Genomic DNA, 11,056 nt, shown 5'->3' with positions numbered 1-11,056 from the left:
TTTTCTGCCCTTTACACTTCCGTGTTAAAATCAGACGCATTCTATACGAGATTAATCCTTCAGTGACAAATCAAATCAAACGAATATGCAAAAATGTGGCAGATGAAACTATCAGTCGTCTTTGCAATGTGTAACAGTGTATTGTATGCATATCGGTCGTCTCTTTCTGATTACTGCTTATGACAAATCAAACAGAGGCTTGAAATGGCATGGTGAAGCTGTAAAGGTTTGTGCAGTGTAAAACGCAGACAGTCTGTTGCCTGCAAAGAAAACTGAAAAGGCCTTAACCCCCCCCCCACACAGTGCCTTCTTAGGATCGATACAGTCCTTCATGAAATGCTATGTAGGTTGTGTGTAGGATGACTGAGAAATAAATGCTGTTTTACTTTAAGCTTGCAGAGGAAGGGACTCGTGGACAACACTGCGACTGGAATCACCCTGTTGTGTACAATCCGTCGGCCCAAAGCGCGCCTGTCTGGCGTGGGTTGGGTCAGCGTGCCCTGTATACCCGAGCTTCACATAACGACATGAAATATTAGAGCTTTATTTTTTACTGTGGACCTTTTTTTAAAATAAAAATAGTAGATTTGATACTAAAAGTATAAGATATTTTCCATACTATTGTATTTGTTGAAAACCACATTTCGGGAATAGAAATAGTCCCAGGGAAATTGTAGTGCTGTGTGCTGGCCAACGGCGCCAGCCTGAAATCAGAATTAAGTTCAACCCTAAGGTTTGTCCTGACCTCACAGTTAACAGAAAGAGGGAAACATTGAATGACACTCATTTTCACTTCGGCCAGTCAGGAGTTCAAACCTATGTAAAAGAGCCCCTCACCTAGAAATGTAACACAATAGGCAATGAATCTGGTAAAAGAAAGCTTTGTGCATAGACCCATAGAGTGATTACAAAGGGCAGTGTTACAGTGCCGCTCTTGATTGGTGAGATAAACACACATTACATGTTACTTGCGGAAAATAAATAGCAAAGCAGCAAAGAGATCTTTCAACTGTGTGGGTCTTGCCAGCATCTCATTATCACTAGGGCCTGACAGGCGCAAGATCCATCCCTGTTCTCAGCTATCTATTTTACACTCTTATGTAATGGTTTAGTCCATATTAACAGAAGGGGGTGGACATCAGCGTAACGTAAGGTTATGAAGCTTGCGAGATCTGGAGTTCACATCTCAAAGGAGTACTTACTGTATTGTTTTCCGTGTCACTATCTCAGTGAACTACATAGGGCTGCGGTCTCTGCGACGCTCGGCCGCAGCAGCAATTCTAAAACAGGCAGCGGAGGTTCCTCTAAGTCGAGGTGACATTCCCATGGGTCTTGCGACAGGAAGCTGGCCCTGCGAGCGAAAAAAAAGGGAAGTGGTCTCCACCCCTCCACACCACTCTTTACATTTGAATCACACTTCGAGTGCACTAACACTTTCAGGTTCGGTGCTGAGCAGAACAGATTTGAGCCCGTCAATCACGGCGGCTGTCTGCGCGAGTCCTGACCGCGCTGCTTAAAACGCAGACAGCTCCACGGCTGCGATACCGTCATTAAACCCAAGCGCGCGTGCTCCTCTAATACCTTTGAAATCTGACTCAGGCGTAAACGGCTGTACAGCTTGACTGTTAAACAAATGCCTGTAAGCACAAGTTCATGTGGATGTGTGGATCTTTTGTGAAGTTTGTGTTTTAGTGTGTTTCTTCAAGTGACAAGAACTGACATTAAGTCAGATTTTTGAGGCAATTTGATTTTGGCTTTTTTTTTTAACCTGAATGCTGTAATATTATTGATTATTGTAGTCTATATGAATCATTTGAATCCCTTAAGCAGTGCTGATTTGGTAAAATATATGGTTTTCTAAAATTTTGGAATTTTGAAAAATGTTTGACTGTCCCCCATTGTTTATTTTGGATAAATTGATAGCCATCACATGAATTTTCACTGTTCATGCAAGAATACTCTAAATATTTTTGGGGATTTGTTGTTGTTGTGTTTAAATGAGTATCTTTGCTATAATGCAAATTCATGACAATTGCTTTCAGTTGTATTTTTGGTGTCCATCTTGGCAATGCACATGAGAATTTAGTGGCACATTTATTCTTTTCAGTTCTCAGTCCTGAAATTCAGTTTGTCCCTGACGTGGTTTTCAAAGGTGTTAATTTCCGTGTTTTTGAAGTGATTGTTCTGTTTTAATCCTGCCGATTTGTAAATTTTGTACAGTATCTTTTTTTTTTTTTTTTTGCTGGCAGCGTTTGGTTTTTAGATGTAGGTTTGACTCTGTGACGTATCCTCAGCAAACAGCCTCGTCTGCCTCTGGATTTACAGACGACACTTGTGCCCGCCCTGTTTCAGGGGCTGGGCCGGAACTGTGAGCGATGTCACAGGAAACCCCCGAGACGGACGGAGTGCCTTCCCCGTTCACCACCACACCTCGGGACCAAGAGGATCTACACCGGTCTACGCTGAAAGGACCAAACTTGGTCAGCGCGGTCTGTGCCGAGGGCTTGTTCCTTGCTCAGCAGAAGGAGCTAAATCATGCACAAAAATGTGAGGGAATCCTGAGATTAAAAAAAAAAAAAGAATATAAATTACCAAACTGTATTTTAGTTTTTTTTTTTTTTTTTTTTTTTGGATTGATTGAACCTCTCAACTCCTGTAATTTATAATTGTCTTCCTTTGTCATGGGTGGTGTTTTGTGTTTTCCTTTTTCTTGATTTGCGTCATTTTGTCTTTTTAATTGTCGTTTAAAACACTTTGAAAAGGGCTTAAACCAGAATGTAACCCAGCGTATTCTTGTTAGTTACTAATTTTCTCAGAAAATATATATTGTATTGCTTAAGTTTCATGTGTCTTTTTCTTCTCTGGCTGATAGTTATTCCAAAACATCTTATCTTACAGCTGTTCGCTTGCATATCCTCAATGAGCAGCTAGGCAGTGGCTAAAAAAATGACGTGTAATATAACAGGCTTTATTTGATATGATATAGATGCATAAAACGGTAACATTAAAGCCCCTTTCAGACAGGCACTGCAACCCTGAACTTATGTACAGTAGACATTACCCGGAGGAGCTGTATGTGAGAACACACATGTCCAAATCAGTTGGACCGGACATTAAACGGACTTTACCCTGCCAGCTCCCTAGTACAAAGTCCGTGTAATGTCCGATTGAGTCCATCTGTGAATAGAGCAGGTCATTGTCCGGAGAATTCACAGCGAGCGAGTGGGCGTGTTGATGACATTTCTATCATGCGACTGATGCGAAACCGAAAGAATACAAACATCTGCTTTGTACTCTTTTCTGCTTGCCTGTGTAATGCTTTCCACTCTTTCGTTGATATTGCGGATACGTCCAAATACATCATAACGGATGAGTCGGTAGCCTTGTCCGCCATCTTCGATGTGCGGTAAACAAAACACTGCATTCTCCGGACATTGAGTTCATATGAGAAAACGGCTTAAGACTTGCAGAAGCAAACCCTTGTTGCTATGGGAGTGGCCCACAACATACGCTGTGACCCCTAACCAGTACTACACACAATCAGCAGTGTGATTCAGCACTTACTGTAATCCTGCAGTAAGCCCAGCTGGCAAATTCACCTTCAGCTTGTTTCAGCTTGGCAGAGAAACTGGCTTTTGTTGGAGCAGTGGTAAAGGCAGTCCCGTGCCAGCAACCCCCCCCCCCCCCCCAGCTAACCCCATACACAAGAACTGAAAATCTACATAAACAGTGAGGTTTTTTTAAATACAACAGGTAGGAATTCGGATGTCCCCAGAGAGTGTATTGGATGTTAGACGGGCGGGCGTTATGTCAGTGTGTGCGGCCTGTGTCCCGCTGGGGAGTGAGACTGGCTGAGGCAGAAGTGGTGGCGTGATGGGACTGGGGACGTTGGCCAGCACGCTGTGGTGACACGGGGGTCACCTTGTGGATGGCAGCTCCAAAGAGGCTAGCCACCAGGCCCTGCATCAGGGCTTAATCTGTTTGTGTGACAGCTTATCACAGTTTAGTCTGTTTAGAGTAGCACCATGCTCACAGCGCGGGAGCATGACAAATCCTCTGTGATGGGTTAAAGACTGGGTGGGATGTTCGTCATTGTGCGGCTGTCAGGGGCATGGTCTACTGTCTTTAAGGTGTGGCAATGCAGCACACAATGGCTTCCCCCCTGCTCTGTCCTATGGGCGGCAGGCATCTCAGATCTGCCTGTTGCACGGATGGGCTGTTGCGTGTTCTGAAAAGCCTGGGATTTGCTCCTCATTATCATAGCAGATCTGCTCTAATACTGGACCTTAATCTGCTAAAACCCGTCTAGAGGACACTTTCCACTATCAGTCCTGAAGTTTACAAATGACAATGTGATGTTTCCATCACAGCCAAAAACAAACGCTAATGTGTCAAGGTCTTCACAGACCTGTGCTCAGGTCCCAGGGCACAGGTGAAATATGAAAAACTGGTGAGTGAGATTGTGTCCATTTAGGAGAAACGAATGCATTTCCTTGTGCTGCTTGTTTGTAATTATAGATATGAGAAGGAGAGTCCAAGTGAACATTCAGAGTCATTGTGGAATTTAATCTGCAGGACTCTGTTTCTTCTAAGCATGACAACCGTGTCTGTGGTGTGATCAGTGTTATGTACTGACATGATTTGACTTGTAGCTATTTGTTCATGATGCCAAATTCTGAAGCTGCCCAATGAATCATTGGATTATGCCATAAAAAGTTGAAAGTTTTAATGTGATGAGGTCTTTGTGGAAGTTTAATACTTCAGTACCTCCATGTAAATTCACAGATCACGTATTTGACCATACTAAATGATTTTATTCACTTTCGAAATTCGGGCTTATCTACTTTAACAAGGAGATGTTGAATGTAGATCAGACAATAAATTTTAATATGAGGTAGTTGGTATTCCATTAATACAGTTCAAAAGGGCTCTAAAGCAAGAATTTTGCGTTTTGGAACTGAAAAGTGTGATTGAAGAATTCTGTACTCGCTTATGCCTTAAAGTTTAATTAGTGCCATTTATTTTTCATACTTCAAAAAATCGCCCCCTGTGACTTTTTTTGTTCTCATTGATTTTTAGTTGCTTAAATAGATCTTCCATTGTCGCTTTTTATGTATTGAATTACAGTAATTAATTTATTCTTGTGTGAAGGCAGTAGTTGACATTTGTTGCCCCCTTGCAGTTTAATCTTCAACATTGGTCTAGTTAGCATTCAGCAAGGAGATTTTTGATATTTGTTCCACTGCCAAAGGTTGCCAGCAGAATAATATCATTTCACTGGAACATTTTAATCTGAGCCTTATCTTTTCGCAAAAAACCTTGAGACTGCCCCCTAATCTGTGTGAATGTCCTTCCAGCTACCCGCCCCCCCCCCCCCCCGCCCCCCCGAGCCTCTCTTCAATCAGATCAATATCTCCCACTAAGTTTCTCTGCCCCTGGTTTCACCAGGGTAATCCCTGCTGGTGCAGGGAGACGGGAAGAAGAAGTTTTAAGAAAATTGGGAAAATATATGGACATCGATTAAGGGGAAATTAGACATCCGCTGTGATTATGCACCCAGCCTGTGTTCAGAGCTCTGCAGGAGCGAAGCTCCACTTTGGGCTGGGTGACCGGCTCTGCAGAGCTGGCCTGCCACTCTGACTGGAAGGTGCACCATGCCTTTGTGTGTGTGTGCGCCTGCACGTCGTTATTTTAGTGGGTTTCGGTTAAGCGGTACCTCTCACAACGCGCACACAGAGAATAGCTGCCGTAGCAGATGTTAATAACTAAATGTGAGGGAAAAGCGAAAGAGCACCACCTGCTGCCTATAATCCAGCCGCCTGTCTGCAGGGACATGCACTGCGCCAGCACTTCAAAGCACACCAGGATTGACTCATGGGAGATTCCACTCAGTGTCTGTCCTGATAGAGTGAGGAAGTAGGACCAGCTCCTTTGTCTAGTTCATTTATGTCTTATAGGGCTGCAGTATAAATATGTCTACATGTTACCTTGTCCTGGCAGGTCAGTGACAATCGTGGTCTCACCGTGCGAGGGATTAGGAGATATAAGTTCCAGTGAGTTTTGTTCTTGTGTCCACTGTCTTCACCCCTATGTTCTTTGTAATCTCCATGTGAAGCAGCTTGTTGGTGTTGCACTCTAAAAAAAGAAGTGAGACATCATGGAGACGTTTCACAGGGAACTGTGGACTTTCACAAGCCGATTATCATTTCTCAGTGTTCCGCAACAAAACCATGTTCAGCCAGCTTTGAAGTTCCAGAAAAGGACATAAAAAGACACTGATAGTGTATTGATGGGAAATTAAGTCGATTGACTTGAAATATCAAAGTGTTGCATGAACAGGATTATAAAGGAAGAAGCCATAATGTAAGTAAGTGGATGTTTAGCTCCTGGAAAATGGTCTCATAAAGGAAATAACTGAATTTGTGAGTTTATGGACTGTTTTGATGTAGGTGCCCACATCAAAACAGCTACTATGTTTTTTTATATCTTGTTTGATCATTTTTTATCATTTTGATCATAAGCCTTTTTGAAATAGGATTTGTTCCACTATAAATGAGATTGGATGTACTGAGCTTATCCACTTGAAAACCGCAGACGCTCTGTCTGCTTGAATGGATGTGGCTGTCCACGAAAAAGAAAAGCTGACAAAAGAGACATGATTCCTTTCCACCGGCAGGCCAGCTCCTTTTCACTAACTTATCGTGGGTACAGTGGTTCTGCCATTTGTAAAGCAGTGCTAGGGTTGCCACTCTGTTCCCTGATGAACACCAAGTGTTATCACTGATTAGAAGCTACTTGGTGAGTGTCTGGCAAGCTGAGAGCTGAATTACCTGCTGCTGTGCGAGTTGGAAGCTCCTTCACCGTGGCACTGTTTGTCAGGCACATTTTGAATGGATTCCTAGCTAACCTGCTGATAAAGCACAGACCCAATCATGGTAAGAGCCCAAAAATGGAGGAGTAATTGAATGAATGGAAACTGCTAAACACAGCTGAGAATTCAGTGGTTAACGCAATCAAATTTTACGCCGTTGCACACCATGGACATTTAGATTAGAAGTGAGCTCTTCACATAGGATATATTCCATTGGGGATTGTGATGGGGGGGAGAAATGTGATTCATTATGGGAAAACTGGAAAATTCATAACCTGGAAAATACCTGACTCACTCCTACAACTCAACAGGAAAATGGTGTGATACTAAAAATGAAAAAATACTGTACTTTTCCTGATGAGAAAGCACCTTCTGTGAGAAGGCAAGGAAAGCTCATCTTGCACAGGACAAGCACTTTGCAAGATAAAAAACAAAGTAGCCTCCTAGTAGAGAGCAGGACTCAGCCTATCTAGATGGAGGTCTTATGAATCATCTTACAGCTGGGAAAAGGCCAGGAAAGCAGGGAGTAATAACAAGCTGTGGTCAGGGTAAGGTCACACACAGGACTGCATGGGGTGGAAAAGACTGACCAATGAGACGGCACTCTCAGGCATCTGCAGTGGAAAATGCAGTGCTTTTCCCCAATGCCGGGTAGTAACAGTGCACTCTAAAGTGGGGTCCCACAGGGTCAGAGATGTTTCTGGTTTTAGCTCTATCTTGAGCTCTCAATGACTGAACTTGGAGTTACTATGTTAAATCAATGCAGGTGATTCATTTTGAGTGCCTCCATAATTTAGCAGACAAGTTCATTGTATTATAATTATGGGGTGAAGTGCCTGGATGGAACAAAGCCAGAGATGGATGCACCATGACCAGTGTTGTGTACCCAATGTGCTGCAGGCTCTCCTTAGCCATAGGCAGTGTTATTCTGTATTGTCGTCCCTGAAAGGCACTGATGGAAGTGAATTCACTAATGCTTGAAAGGGGTGTTGTGTGGAACGCATTAGGCCTTTGTGTAGAGAGTGTGCGCCACAGATTTGCTGTTACGGTCCTATTCTTTGCACCCTAGACATAGCAGTCTGACACAGCTCTCATTCTCCCATAAGGAAGTAGGAGGGTGGAGGAAAGTGCAATGTTTTCAGCGGTCACGAGCAACGGAAAGGAGCGATGCTCGGCAAAACGCTTCACTGTTTCCTGCCCGTATGCTTTCACAGCTAATGGCAAATGTGTGGAAAGGAAAACTTGGCAGAGCAGCGGTCAGATTTGTGTGGGAGTTCCTGTCTGTTCAGTTGCCATGACAAAATCCATCTTGCGGGCTTCCCTTCACGTTCCTCTCCAAAGCCTCTGCACTTTTTCAAAACATTAGAGAAGCCTTTGAAGATGTCACTCAAAGTGCCACATACTCTGAAAAGGTGGAATTTGTTACGCCATCAAAGAGAATTGAATTCTGTATCCTCTGAACAGTGCAAATGCAGTTAGAGGCCAGTTGGAAATCTCTCTGTCTCTCTCAGTGTCTTTACTATACAAAATAATCCTTCACAAATGTAATTATTTTATTTTGTCGACAACAACTGATGGCTGACAATTATTCATTTACATTTACATTTATTTATTTAGCAGACGCTTTTATCCAAAGCGACTTACAAAAGTGCATACAGCAAGTATAGCGACAGTACGGGGACAGGATGTGTACAGTTCCACAATGAGACAGTTCTCAGCTGAGAGCAGCGTCTGTTTGAGGACACAGTACTATTAGATTTGTACAATTACAGCCTATAGGGCAACTAATACGATACACTAAGATTCAAAGATTATTTGCCATGAACAATATAAATTTATAATAACGGTGTCTTTGATAGTAATTACACAATACCATCTTCCTGGTGTGATGATGAGAAATCAATGTCAGATGATGTACCTTGTCCAGTTTTAAATGACACCACCTTTCACAATCTCCACTTTGTTTATGACTGGGCTGGATTTTCTTTTTTTGTAGGTGACTGCTGTGGGTGGTTATTTCCCCATACGTATAAATACTTTCTTCTGAAGATCCAGTTTTCAAAGCTTGACTCTTCAGCAGAGAAAGCTAAATGATATTGACAGGAACTTGCTCAAGGATGTGTGTCTTATACCAGTACAATAAAGAGATAGACATTGAAAAAAATTCAGCAAACCCAGCAAGGACACTGGGCATTAAATCAATAGTGAGCGACTCACAGAAGAACACATTGATAATGGAGGGAAACAGTGAACTTTGAAAACAAAAATGTGGATGAGAAAATTGTGTCTTGATTAAATAGACTTTAGAGAGCTCTTAAGCCGTGACCACAGGCCAGCCTCAATCATTATGTGAAAAGCTTTTTTCAACTATTACTTAAAAGTATTCTCTACAACTATTGTTTTAAAGGAACTGATTGTGGCTCTGACACAAATTAATTATTCATCCACTGTGTAAATGGATGGATATCTTATTCAACCAGAAATACGTATTAATATTAGCAAGTTAAATATTTATGTATGTCATTACTTGCATGTGCATGCAGAACTAAAGCACCGATACACGCATGTAAGAGCCTTTGGGACCTGTCATCTCTTAGACATCTGAGACGCATTGAGAATACAGACGCTGTAGCTGCACAATGAAATATTTGATGGAAAAGGCTGTGTGGTAATGATTTGCCCGGTTCATATCAGTATTGTCTAGCGCGTGTGTCGTGTACAACTCGGCTCTCTGCAGGAACTGACAAAGAATTCATCAAAGTGCACGAGATGGGGGAAAATTTATTTTACCCGACCCCCCGTCGCTCAGGGGAAATGGGCCGACACATTAGTTTCATTTCCCTCTTACATGCTGTGGTCTCTAGTTTGCTTTCGATATCGAGCCGCCGTGTCTAAAGCTATTCGGCTGAGGGCTCTGTCTAAAACTCGTGCAGCAACCCGTCCCCCAGATACCTACCTGCAGTCCAGGCCAAATACGTTAAAAGATTGACTTTGAAGTAGAAACAAGTGCTGTAGTTGTTTGCGCAGGTCCATCAACTGTCGCGGGTACTGGAATGACTCAGGCCCGAGCAACTGTCACCCACCCAAGCACCTCGCTTTGATAGAACAGCCACCAGACGTGACGACAGGCCACACCCTGACCACAGACGGGCTGCAGACGTGGCCTGTCGCTCTCCCCCCCAGGTGCGCCCCCCCTACCGGATGGTTTGTGCGGCTTTCCTGTTCTGACCAAAGTGTTATAACTAACCAGGCTCCAGAGGCATAGTTAAAACTACTGGAAAGCCCCCTCAGTCAGAATCAAACCGGTCTCAAAAAAGATTCGAGAGCATCAAGTGCCGCTTCCCAGACAAACTGACAGTAATTTACTCAGCAGTCCGCATTTAACATGCAGATCCCAGCAGAGCCTGGGATTCAACTGAGGCTTTCCAGAAAGAGTCAGTATGCGGATGAAAATGAACCTTGCAGGGGGTTTTTATGTACGAAGGACATGCCCAATACAGCCTTTATACAGCTGATTTATTCATGCTTGCTTTACCCAACAAACCTGCCCAGGGTCGACATAAAATATTTTAACATTTCCCCGACCGCTTGAGTATCACTTCAGTATTCTGTTTATAAAATCGAATACACATAAATAGCATTTTTAAAAGTAAATGTGAAAAGGAAAAAAAATCATAAGTAAATAAAGACTCTCGCCACCCTCAGCACTCATTTGAATGAGAAGTAAACAGCGTAAAGCTGTCAATGCTTGTTGTAGTATGAAACACAGCGCCGTTAGTTACAATGGAATTTTCCCCTCTGTAAATTGGTTTCTGACTGGCATTATTTGAATGAATCACTGCAGTTGACTATGTGGAAAAAGTGCCATAGAAATGACCTTGTGTCATCTTCTCTGCTTGTGTTTGCAGCCATCCCCGATCTGCGTTTTTCATTCCATTTATATTTAATACATTTTGATTTAAGAGATAAAACGGAACTGTGTGAAAAGGAGTTGGAATTTCTCATTCCATGGGCAAGTTTCATGCCATAAATCCCTTTTCATTTCAGGGATCTACTGTGAGGTATAAGAGAAAAGGAACAAAGACGTACAAAACACCAAAAAAATGTAATTTTTTAAGAGTGCATCTTCACCATTCCTATGATCCAAGGACGTGGGGATGTCTGCTCAGTTTTTCACTTCATTCG

Source organism: Megalops cyprinoides, chromosome 10, assembly GCF_013368585.1.
Source record: "Megalops cyprinoides isolate fMegCyp1 chromosome 10, fMegCyp1.pri, whole genome shotgun sequence".
In the NCBI taxonomy this organism is placed as follows: Eukaryota; Metazoa; Chordata; class Actinopteri; order Elopiformes; family Megalopidae; genus Megalops; species Megalops cyprinoides.
This window is presented reverse-complemented; position numbering follows the sequence as displayed.